General features: G+C 48.0%; 1 protein-coding gene across 1 annotated transcript in view; it reads right to left on the bottom strand.

Annotated features, from left to right (window-relative positions):
- Positions 1-13,056, bottom strand: part of LOC128688737 (retinoic acid receptor RXR-alpha-B-like) — a 755,147-nt gene that overhangs the window by 481,271 nt on the left and 260,820 nt on the right. The gene's annotated exons all lie outside the window — the stretch shown is intronic.

The raw sequence follows: 13,056 nt of genomic DNA, 5'->3' as shown, positions 1-13,056 counted from the left end.
ATCACCACCACCACTGCCACCACCACCATCATCACCACTACCATCAACACCATCACCACCACCTCCACCACCACCATTACCACTGCCACCACTTCCATCACCACCTGTGGCATGCAAAGAGTATGTTACATTGATTCGGCGTATGTACACACTCTCATGTAGGCTGCCTCACAACCAGTGAACCAGGTACTAAGGGTTTAATAATTCAGAGAGCCCCATCGTTAAATCAGTATCTTGGTTCAGCCAGTCATACTGTGGGTCTGACAACTGCGAAGGTGATGTGGAAGCACTCACAGTTCACTCTTGCCAGATTCACCCAGCTGCTGGTTGAACACGGTTGTCCTCTCTGTCTTTAGGCTGTTGCCTTGCCTCTTGACTTACCGTATTGTACACTTATATTTCAATCTCTTGTATATAGTGTACATAGCTGTAAATATCTTATGATACTTGGTGAAAGAAAATATAATTAAAAGACTACTGCAGTGTTTATTGTGCTTCTAGCTTCCATTACGGCCATGTTAACAGACCTTGATTACCTGAAACCATAATATGGGAGCCTGTCTGGGATCTGGAGCTGGACTTAGCTGGAGCTTAGAGCTGAAGCTGGAGCAGGAGCTAGTCCTTGTATCTTAGCTATCTGGCATTGTGTCAAGCTTTGCCAATGCTTATGGTTATTGTGTGTGTTTTGCAGTCATTTTGCTGTCAGCCTTGCTATTGTGAGTATTCTGTATTTGGCTTTGCTATTGCATGTCAGCCTTGCTATTGCGTGTATCTTGCATTCACACTGTGCATAGCTGTTTGAGCGTGTATTGCAAACAGCATGTTACATTGGGGTTAATGCCACCTATACGAGTCAGATGATTGGTGTCTGAGTTCATTTTCCTAAACCTGCCCAAATTTTCTCTACATTGTTGTTGGCGAATTGCTCATTCTACTGGTATTGACTATCAAAGCACTCTTACTGCTGCACAGCTTCATGACATTACTCATACAAAGTTGAAAGCTGAGGCAGCCATGGCACACAGGATTGGTGGTTCTTCCTCTACAGGAGCAGTTAGTTGCATATCGCTTAGATTCCTGCAGAATAACAGGAGGGACGCAACACCTGAATAATCAAACCAGCAGTTTTGGGAAACAACAGGTGCCTTGGGGTTGTCTAAAGACGAGTCAGCTTCAATGACACTTGAGTTAGCAAAAATCAATCTTGAGCAGACCAGGGAACAGCGAGCATATGCTAAGGAAGAGTTTGGTAGAGAGGAGAGGAGGCAGTTTACACAAGTAGTAAATGACTTCAGTTTGCAAAAGGCAGTACAGCTCGATCCTCATTTTGTTGAAGCTGAGCCTGAATAGTTTTTTGATGCATTTGAAAACTAGGCTCAAGCCTTAAGGTGGCATGAAGTGCATTGGGCAGCAGTGGTGTATACAGTGTTGTTCAGTAAGGCACAAGAGTTTACATTTGTGTTAAAGAATGAAGAGATTTTGATAATTATTGGGTGGTGAAAACCACAGTTCTTGGGGCTTACCAGTGCATTCCTGCCAAGTACATGAAGGAGTTCAAACTAGCCAGACAACAGCTGGGTCAGTCTTATGTCAACTTTGTAAGACAGCAGACAAAAGTCTTTACCAAGTGGTATAAGCTAAGTGGTGTCGCTAACTTCGGGGACTTACTTCAACTAATTTTGGTGGATAACCTGCTGGAATCTGTTGGACCAGAGGTTCACAACTTCCTTCAAGATCATTCGTTGGCTACTGCATTGGAAGCAGCCAGGTTGGCTGATACTTTTGAAACTAACCACTCCTTGTCCGAGTGGTCTTACCTTTCTCCAACAGCCTGGCATGAGCAGAGATCGTCAAAGAAGAATTCCTGATTGGAGAATGAAGCGCTAGGATGCAGGCGAACAATGATGCCAGCCAACTAAGTTACTTGGCAAGCCACGATACTCAACTTATGGTCAACCTGGTGTGCAAAATCAAACCACTGAACATGGTGAGCCACGACATCAGTATCCAGAGTGGGGGAACCAAGGTTAAAAATGAGGTAATGTGTTTTCTTTGCCATAAACCCAGCCATGTGAGACCGAACTGCCCACTTAAACCCCAACCAGTAGGGAGAATTATTAATATCCCAATGGTAAACCAGAAACAGGTAGAGTGCAGGATGGCCCTGTATTATAGCACTTGTCAAATTTCCCTTCAGGAGAAGTAAAAGAAAACGAAAGCACGAACATTTAGAGATACTGGGGCATATTGCTCTTTAATACGAGAGGGAGTACTTCCCCTTTCTGAACAAACTTCATTATCCTCCTCAGTTCTGTGAGAAGCATTTGGAGGAGCAGTATTTTCTGTCCCTTTACATAAAATATATGTGCAGAGTAAATATTACACTGGATATTTGACTGTAGGTGTTTCTGACGGATTTCCTATGAAAGATGCCATGTTATTACTGGGTAATAACATTAATTCTACTAAGTGTACAGAACCTATATGTTGGCCATAACTGGGGCAAAATCCGAAGGAATATCTGATGAGAATGCTAACCCATCCTTGGACAATTCTGATCTTGGAATTGACAATTTGTTTTACAAAGAAATTGACCAGAGCCTCGTAAATTTAGTGAACAGACCCAGATCAAGCCTTCCTATTCCAGGGTTACAGGATTGCCAGATGTCTCTGTTTCCATGCCCAAAGGACTGCACTTTCTGGAGGAAGAGCGGAAAGACCCTTCACAGAATATCGCATTTCAGGCAGCTATGGGTGAATCCCCCTCAGATCACCCTGTTAAATATGAAATTAAAAACGACATTTTAATCTGCACTGATACTGGTAAGGAGGTAGAGGGAAGGCAAAAGGCAGATAGATTGGTAGTTCCTACAAGTTTAGATCCCAAATACTAAACATAGCTCATAACTCTTCGTTAGGAGGCCACTTAGGAATTACTAAAACTATGTATAGAATATTAAAGGAATTCTTCTGGCCAAAGTCAAGGCAAGGTGTGAAGAATCTTATCCCCTGTTGTAGAGAATGTCAGCAAGTAGGAAAACCTGGACACACCATTAAACCTGCACCTCTCCATCCTATACCTGCTGATGGAGGAGTTTTTGCAGAGATAATTATAGATTGTGTAGGTCCATTACCTAAGTCCAAGTCTGCGAATCAATACTTATTCACTATTATGGATAAAGTAACTAGACATCGGGAGGAAATCCCAATGCGCAGTATCAATACTAAACCCACACTTAAGGCCTTAACTAGGTTTATTTCCTGCTTAGGCATTCCTAACTATTCAGAGTGACCAAGGTACTAATTTTACTGCCAAAGCTTTTAGGGAAGCATTAACTAGGCTACGAATAATTCACAACTTATGCACTGCCTATCATCCTCAGTCCCAGGGCGCCTTGGAAAGATTCCATCAGACTGGGATGAATAACTATCTCTGTTGCTGTTCGCAATGAGAGAAACTGTGCAGAAGTCTACAGGGTACAGTCCGTTTGAGCTGATCTTTGGGCACAATGTACGAGGTCCTCTTCGGGTGCTCAAGGAAGGATGGATGGGAGAAGACGCCTGCTGAACACTCTACAACCCTTCTTCAAAGTTAGCTAAGGCTAACTTAAAAGCAGTTCAAAATACGATGAAACAGAGGTATGTCAGAAATTCAAAGTTCTGCTCCTTCCATCCAGGAGAAAAGGTGTTAGTACAGGAACCTATACCTGGCCACACCTTAAAAGCTAGATTTACGGGACCTATGCAAATTGTAAGTAAATTATCTGATGAAATTACGTGGTATCTCCCCTTGACAAGACCTCAAAAAGTAAAACATACCACATTAATCAGATAAAGTCCCAGTAGACGACCCTGACTCTTTGCACTCTATCCCTGAAATCCAAGTAAAGTTTCCCAATTCTGTCCTTTTTAAGGACCCCAGTCCTTTGGTGGTGGGGCTGTCTGAGAATCAAGTAATAAGTTTAACTGTGTTCCCACAATCTTACCCTGATATTTTTTTTTTTTTTTGCACGTGCCGAAAAAAATGTACACTAGGATATCATGATGTAGATGTTGAAAACTCTAAATCTAAACTCTCCCCCTACAGAGCTAACCCTGAAAAACAGAGGCTACTTCAGTAGGAGGTAGAATTTCTGATAGAGCATGGGTTAGTGGAGGAGTCATCTAGTCAGGGGGCTTCTCCGTGCATCCTTGTTAAGAAAGCTGATGGAGGTTTTCAAATGTGTAGAGACTACCGTAAGGTGAATGAGGTTACCATTTCAGATGTTCACCCTCTGCCACGTCTGGATGACATAATCCACGTCATGGATAAGGCTACTTTTGTATCTAAATTAGACCTACTTAAAGGTTACTATCAGGTACCTTTAATAAATAAGGCAAAGGAAATTTCTGCCTTCGTAATTCCAGGTCATTATCAATATACAGTAACCCCCTTCAGAATAAAAAACTCGCCGGTATCATTCCATAAACTGATCAATCAGGCTATTAAAGGACTTGAAGGCACGGCCGCTTACCCAGATGACACTGCAGTGGTGTCAGACACTTGTGACCAACACCTGTTTAGGCTCAAGACTCTCTGAGACTTTTCAGAGTTTCCACTTAACTGTTAACTTATCTAAATCATCCTTTGGACAATCTACTGTCAATTTTTTAGACCATGTAGTAGGTAGTGGCAAAGTAGCCCCTAAATTTCTCAAAACCTTTTACATTACAGGTTGATGCTTGTGAGTCAGGGGTGGGGGCAGTACTTCTACAAACTGGGGACGATGGGTTGCAACTTGTGGCTTACTACTCGGCCAAATACCAGCCTCACCAGAGGGCCCACTCCCCTACTCCACAATTGAAAAAGAAGCCCTCGCTCTGATAATGGCACTTGAAGTCTACGTGGGCCAGTCATCTCAAGTGGTCACAGTCTACGGTGACCACAATCCTCTGGTTTACCTGTATAAAATGAACCACAATACAAGACTCACGCGGTGGAGTCTCAGGCTGCAATATTAAAATATTACAAATAGCTGGCAAAGATAATAAGCTGGCTGATACTCTTTCTAGAATATAAATTTAAACTGTGTTAGGTTACGATATTTTAGGGACTATAGGTAAAAATTAGCTCTTTTTTCCCCCTTTTTATATACTTAATATTTAAATGATGTGGGTCTTTTTAGTGAGAGGATATTCTGCTACCGTCCACAGGTGTCTTGAACCTACGTTAGCCCTACTGTCTGCTGTCTCGCTCTAAGTTTTGAGTTTGGCTTTATGTTATGATAAAAGTTGAACCCTGTCTAATGAGTTGGATGGTTGAGAGGAAAGGCAGACCCAGTACTGTACCACACCATGGGGGCACTTTACCCATGGAGGTGGAAGCCTAGTCCTGGCTATCAGAGCCCTTTTGGGGTGGGGGTGTGGCATGCAAAGAGTATGTTACATTGATTCGGCGTATGTACACACTCTCATGTAGGCTGCCTCACAACCAGTGAACCAGGTACTAAGGGTTTAATAATTCAGAGAGCCCCATCGTTAAATCAGTATCTTGGTTCAGCCAGTCATACTGTGGGTCTGACAACTGCGAAGGTGATGTGGAAGCACTCACAGTTCACTCTTGCCAGATTCACCCAGCTGCTGGTTGAACACGGTTGTCCTCTCTGTCTTTAGGCTGTTGCCTTGCCTCTTGACTTACCGTATTGTACACTTATATTTCAATCTCTTGTATATAGTGTACATAGCTCTAAATATTTAATCATAATTGGTGAAGGAAAATATAATTAAACGAATACTGCAGTTTTTCTTTGGCTCCTAGCTCCCATTACGGCCAGGTTAACAGGCCTTGATTACCTGAAACCGTAATACCACCACTGCCGCCACCACCACCACCACTGCCACCACCACCACCATCACCACCACTGCCACCACCACCACCACTGCCACCACCACCACCATCACCACCACTGCCACCACCACCACCACTGCCGCCACCACCACCACCACCACCACCACCAACACCACCATCACCACCACCAACACCACCATCACCACCACTGCCATCACCACCACCACTGCCACCACCATCATCACCACCACCGCCGTCACCACCACCATCAGCAACTGCTGAGGAATTCACAGATCAGTTAAGGAAGATAGCTGTCTGGGTACGCTAAAAAAATCCCACACCAAATATTTTACTCCTTGGAGATTTTATTCTCCCTTATGTAAAATGGAAGATGGCGTGTTATACCAGAAATATTTTTTTTAACAATGGTTATAAATGACCATAATTTTTAAAGGGGTGGACCGGTAAGCCAGCGGAAGGCCTCGGTCAGATGACCAAAATCTCCAAAGGCGGGTCATCATCTGACTAAGACCCGCGTCAGGAAACATTTGTCCTGTTTCCTGACGAACCTAACCTAACCTAACCTAACCAGAAATATCTCCGGGAAGCAGCCTGGCTCAGCAGGCACATACCAGGAAACTAATGAGGCTTTGTGAAAAGTACTCTTTGAACCAACAGATAACTGATCCCACTAGAAATGAAAATACCCTGGATTTGATATTCACAAACAACGAGGAACTAATCAGACACATAACAGTTACAAAAACAATATACTCTGACCACAACATCACATAAGTTCAAACGAGTATTAACTCAGGATTAGGGAACTGCATCACTGGATATTCAGTAAGTTTAATTTCAAGTACCATAGAACTGACTGGGAAAACACTACACTAAAAACTATCAGACCTCTCCTGGGAATCAGACATGAGCACCCTCAATCCCCACCAGTGCCTAGAGAAGCTGAATACAGAAGTATACAAGGTCTGTATGAAGCACGTACTATTCAGGGAACCCAGAAGATCAGCGTAGGAGATGGTACAGAAGAAAACGGGTTACTGAATTGCTTAAAAATACAAATATGTCGCAACAGAGGAAAGACAGTCTTAGCAGAGAGATCACTGAATTAGAGCAAAAACTTAGGATGTCATACCTGACAGAAGAAGTACAAAGGGGACAAAGGGCCATACAGGATACTGCAAGAAACCCAAAATATTTCTATTCCTATGCAAAATCCAAACTAAGAACTACTTGTATAAATGGACCATTATTGAGAGTAGATTCGTATACTGACGATGAACAGGAAATGAGTGAAATCCTAAAAGAACAGTATAAGTCGGTGTTCAGCAACCCCTTAAATGACAGCAAGGAAGAGAATGAAGAAATATTTTTCACTCCAGAAGAAGGCCGCGTAGACCAACTAACTGACATTAGTACAAATCCCGTAGATTTCGAAAAACAAATGCATAACATGCCCACTCACTCAGCACCTGGAAAGGATTCATGGAATACCCTATTTATAAAGAAGTGCAAAGTACCACTAGCACGAGCCCTCAGTATTCTTTGGAGAAAGAGCTTAGATCTAGGTGAAATACCAGAGGCCTTAAAGAGTGCAGACATTGCTCCTTCGTATAAGGGAGTTAGTAGAGTACTAGCTAAAAATTACAGACCAGTAGCCCTAACTTCTCACATGATAAAAATCTTCGAAAGAGTGATGAGACGGCAGATTACAAAATTTCATGGACCAGCATAACCCGAACCAGCATGGTTTTTAGAGCAGGACGATCATGCCTGTCACAGCTACTGAACCATTATGATAGAATTACGGAGGCACTGGAAGACGACCAAAAAGCAGATGTGATTTACACAGATTTTGCAAACGCGCTTGACAAATGCGATCATGGAGTGATAGCGAGCAAAATGATGCCACAGGCATTATTGGGAAGGTAGGCTGATGGATTTTCGGGTTCCTAACACACACAACACAAAAAGTAGTAGTAAACAGCAAAATCCAGCATCAAAAGAGATAAAAAGCTTAGTTTCCCAAGGCACTGTCCTGGCACCTCTGCTGTTTCTCATCTTCATAGCAGACATTGATAAAAACACCCGTCACAGTTTTGTATCATCATTTGCAGATGACACTAAAATAAGCATGAAAGTCACTACGGTAGAAGACACTGAAAAAATTATAGGAAGACATAAGCTGGGTTTTCCAGTGGGCAGTGGAGAACAACATGACGTTCAATGGTGATAAGTTCCAGCTGCTTAGGTATGGAAAGAATGAAGAACTCAATAGAAGCACTATATACAAAACTCAAGAGGGTCACCGAATAGAACGAAAGGAACACGTAAAAGACCTGGGAATAATTATGTCAGCCGACCTTTCTTTTAAAGACCATAACAAGACAAAGATCACGACAGCCAGGAAGATGACGGGGTGGGTATTGAGAATTTTCAAAACAAGGGAAATAATGCCGATGGTGACACTCTTCAAATCGCTAGTGCTCCCTCACTTAGAATATTGCTCAGTGCTGACGGCCCCGTTCAGGGCAGGAGAAATATCAGAGCTGGAACAAATACAGAGATCGTTTACGGCTCACATTGAGCCAGTAAAGCACCTAAATTACTAGGAACGCCTAGAAGTCTTGAACATGTACTCACTGGAGCAGAGGAGACATGATAATAGAGACCTGGAGAGTACTCGAGGGCTTGGTCCCAAATCTGCACACTGCCATAACATACTGGAGTGAGAGATATGGCAGGAAGTGTAAAATAAACCCAGTGACGAGCAAGGGTGCGGTGGGGACAATAAGGGAACACTGTATCAACATCCGGGGTCCCAGACTATTCAACATCTTACCAGAAGATATCAGAAACACGGCCGGAACTAGTGTAGAAGCCTTCAAGAGGAAATTGGACAAGTATCTTCACTAGGTGTCAGATCAACCAGGCCGTGATGGATATAAGGGGTAACGGGCCTCCAGCAGCAGCCTGGTTGATCAAGCAAGCACAAGACGAGCCTGACACACTGCCGGGCTCAGAGAGTAGTGAGACTCTCGTAACTCAGCAAAAGTATACCACCAACACCACCACTTTCACCATTAGTATTATCACCACCTACACCAGCACTCGTACCACCACCACCACCACCATCAACAGTTGTGGTGGTGGAGGGTTTGAGGGAGGAGAGGGGGAAGTATGTGAGCAAGGTGGCGGAGGACGTGGAGGGAGGGAGGGAGAAAAGGGTGATGGTTGAGTGGTTATAGAATTTGGAGTCATGGAGTGCAAGGAAAGCAAAGGCGGTGAAGGAAGCAGGGCTGGTGAAGGAAGCAGGGCTGGTGAAGGAAGCAGGGCTGGTGAAGGAAACAGGGCTGGTGAAGGAAGCAGGGCTGGTGAAGGAGGGGTAGTGAAGGAAGCAGGGCTGGTGAAGGAAACAGGGCTGGTGAAGGAAGCAGGGCTGGTGAAGGAGGGGTAGTGAAGGAAGTAGGGGCAGTGAAGGAAGCAGGGGCGGTGAAGGAAGTAGGGCTGGTGAAGGAAGCAGGGCTGGTGAAGGAAGCAGGACTGGTGAAGGAAGCAGGGGCGGTGAAGGAAGCAGGGCTGGTGAAAGAAGCAGGGGCGGTAAAGGAAGCAGGGCTGGTGAAAAAAGCAGGGCTGGTGAAGGAAGCAGGGACGGTGAAGGAAGCAGGGCTGGTGAAAGAAGCAGGGCTGGTGAAGGAAGCAGGGCTGGTGAAAGAAGCAGGGGCGGTGAAGGAAGCAGGGGCGGTAAAGGAAGCACGGCTGGTGAAAAAAGCAGGGCTGGTGAAGGAAGCAGGGGCGGTGAGGGAAGCAGGGCTGGTGAAAGAAGCAGGGCTGGTGAAGGAAGCAGGGCTGGTGAAAGAAGCAGGGGCGGTGAAGGAAGCAGGGCTGGTGAAGGAAGCAGGGCTAGTGAAGGAAGCAGAGCTGGTGAAGGAAGCAGGGCTAGTGAAGGAAGCAGAGCTGGTGAAGGAAGCAGTGCTGGTGAAGGAAGCAGGGCTGGTGAAGGAAGCAGGGGCGGTGAAGGAAGCAGGGCTGGTGAAGGAAGCACGGCTGGTGAAGGAAGCAGGGCTGAAGGAAGCAGGGCTGGTGAAGGAAGCAGGGGCGGTGAAGGAAGCAGGGCTGAAGGAAGCAGGGGCGATGAAGGAAGCAGGGTTGGTGAAGGAAGCAGGGATGGTGAAGGAAGCAGGGCTGGTGAAGGAAGAAGGGCTGAAGGAAGCAGGGCTGGTGAAGGAAGCAGGGGCAGTGAAGGAAGCACGGCTGGTGAAGGAAGCAGGGCTGGTGAAGGAAGCAGGGGCGGTGAAGTACGGCTGGTGAAGGAAGCATGGCTGGAGAAGGAAGCAGGGGCGGTGAAGGAAGCACGGCTGAAGGAAGCACGGCTGGTGAAGGAAGCGGGGCTGGTGAAGGAAGCAGGGATGGTGAAGGAAGCAGGGCTGGTGAAGGAAGAAGGGCTGAAGGAAGCAGGGCTGGTGAAGGAAGCAGGGGTGGTGAAGGAAGCATGGGCGGTGAAGGAAGCAGTGCTGGTGAAGGAAGCAGGGATGGTGAAGGAAGCAGGGATGGTGAAGGAAACAGGGCTGGTGAAGGAAGAAGGGCTGAAGGAAGCAGGGCTGGTGAAGGAAGCAGGGGCAGTGAAGGAAGCACGGCTGGTGAAGGAAGCAGGGCTGGTGAAGGAAGCAGGGGCGGTGAAGTACGGCTGGTGAAGGAAGCACGGCTGGAGAAGGAAGCAGGGGCGGTGAAGGAAGCACGGCTGAAGGAAGCACGGGTGGTGAAGGAAGCGGGGCTGGTGAAGGAAGCAGGGTTGGTGAAGGAAGCAGGACTGAAGGAAGCAGGGGCGGTGAAGGAAGCAGGGCTGGTGAAGGAAGCAGGGCAGAAGGAAACAGGGCTGGTGAAGGAAGCAGGGGCGGTGAAGGAAGCAGAGCTGGTGAAGGAAGCAGGGGCGATGAAGGAAGCAGGGCTGGTGAATGAAGCTGGGCTGAAGGAAACAGAGCTGGTGAAGGAAGCAGAGGTGGTGAAGGAAGCAGGGCTGGTGAAGGAAACAGAGCTGGTGAAGGAAGCAGGGCTGGTGAAGGAAGCAGGGGCGGTGAAGGAAGCAGGGCTGGTGAAGGAAGCAGGGCTGGTGAAGGAAGCAGGGCTGGTGAAGGAAGCAGGGCTGGTGAAGGAAGCAGGGCTGGTGAAGGAAGCAGGGCTGGTGAAGGAAGCAGGGGCGGTGAAGGAAGCACGGGTGGTGAAGGAAGCAGGGCTGGTTAAGGAAGCAGGGCTGGTAAAGGAAGCAGGGCTGAAGGAAACAGGGCTGATGAAGGAAGCAGGGGCGGTGAAGGAAGCAGGGCTGGTGAAGGAAGCAGAGCTGGTGAAAGAAGCAGGGCTGGTGAAGGAAGCAGAAGCGGTGAAGGAAGCACGGCTGGTGAAGGAAGCAGGGCTGAAGAAAACAGGGCTGGTGAAGGAAACAGGGGCGGTGAAGGAAGCAGGGCTGGAGAAGGAAGCAGAGCTGGTGAAGGAAGCAGGGGCGGTGAAGGAAGCAGGGCTGGTGAAGGAAGCAGGGCTGGAGAAGGAAGCAGAAGTGAAGGAAACAGGGCTGGTGAAGGAAGCAGGGGCGGTGAAGGAAGCAGGGCTGGTGAAGGAAGCAGGGCTGGTGAAGGAAGCAGAAACGGTGAAGGAAGCAGAAGCGGTGAAGGAAGCAGGAGCGGTGAAGGAAGCAGGAGCGGTGAAGGAAGCAGGGGTGGTGAAGGAAGCAGGGGCGGTGAAGGAAGCAGGCGTAGTGAAGGAAGCAGGGGTGAAGGAAGCAGGGCTGGTGAAGGAAGCAGGCGTAGTGAAGGAAGCAGGCGTAGTGAAGGAAGCAGGGGTAGTGAAGGAAGCAGGGGTGGTGAAGGAAACAGGGGTGGTGAAGGAAGCAGGCGTAGTGAAGGAAGCAGGGGTGATGAAGGAAGCAGGCGCAGTGAAGGAAGCAGGGGTGAAGAAAGCAGGGGTAGTGAAGGAAGCAGGCGTAGTGAAGGAAGCAGGGGTGGTGAAGGAAGCAGGGGTAGTGAAGCAAGGGTGGTGAATGAAGCAGGGGTAGTGAAGGAAGCAGGCGTAGTGAAGGAAGCAGGGGTGGTGAAGGAAGCAGGGCTGGTGAAGGAAGAAGGGGTGGTGAAGGAAGCAGAAGCGGTGAAGGAAGCAGGAGCGGTGAAGGAAGCAGGAGCGGTGAAGGAAGCAGGGGCGGTGAAGGAAGCAGGCGTAGTGAAGGAAGCAGGGGTGAAGGAAGCAGGGGTGGTGAACGAAGCAGGGGTGGTGAAGGAAGCAGGAGTAGTGAAGGAAGCAGGGCTGGTGAAGGAAGCAGGCGTAGTGAAGGAAGCAGGCATAGTGAAAGAAGCAGGGGTAGTGAAGGAAGCAGGGGTGGTGAAGGAAGCAGGCGTAGTGAAGGAAGCAGGGATGATGAAAGAAGCAGGGGTGGTGAAAGAAGCAGGCGTAGTGAAGCAAGGGTGGTGAATGAAGCAGAGGCAGTGAAGGAAGCAGGCGTAGTGACGGAAGCAGGGGTGGTGAAGGAAGAAGGGGTAGTGAAGGAAACAGGCGTAGTGAAGGAAGCAGGGGTGGGGAACGAAGCAGGCGTACTGAAGGAAGCAGGGGTGGTGAAGGAAGCAGGCGTAGTGAAGGAAGCAGGCGTAGTGAAGGAAGCAGGGGTGGTGAAGGAAGCAGGGGTGGTGAAGGAAGCAGGCGTAGTGAAGGAAGCAGGGGTGGTGAAGGAAGCAGGGAAGGTGAAGGAAGCAGGGGTGGTGAAGCCGGCGTAGTGAAGGAAGCAGGGGTGAAGGAAGCAGGGGTAGTGAAGGAAGCAGGAGTGGTGAAGGAAGCAGGGACGCAGAAGGAAGCAGGCGTAGTGAAGGAAGCAGGGGTGGTGAACGAAGCAGGGGTGGTGAAGGAAAGCAGAGGCGGAGAAGGAAAGCAGAGGCGGAGAAGGAAAGCAGAGGCGGAGAAGGAAGCAGGCGTAGTGACGGAAGCAGGGGTGGTGAAGGAAGCAGAGGTAGTGAAGGAAGCAGAGGTAGTGAAGGAAGCAGGGGTGGTGAAGGAAGCAGGCGTAGTGAAGAAAGCAGGGGTGGTGAAGGAAGCAGGGGTGGTGAAGGAAGCAGGGGTGGTGAAGGAAGCAGGGGTAGTAAAGGAAGCAGGGGTGGTGAAGGAAGCAGGCGTAGTGAAGGAAGCAGGGGTGGTGTAGGAAGCAGAGGCGGTGAAAGAGGCAGGCGTAGTGAAGG

The sequence above is a fragment of the Cherax quadricarinatus genome, chromosome 13 (genome assembly GCF_038502225.1).
Source record: "Cherax quadricarinatus isolate ZL_2023a chromosome 13, ASM3850222v1, whole genome shotgun sequence".
Lineage (NCBI taxonomy): Eukaryota > Metazoa > Arthropoda > Malacostraca > Decapoda > Parastacidae > Cherax > Cherax quadricarinatus.
The sequence above is the reverse complement of the archived record's forward strand: the minus strand, read 5'-3'. Positions and strand labels throughout refer to the sequence as shown.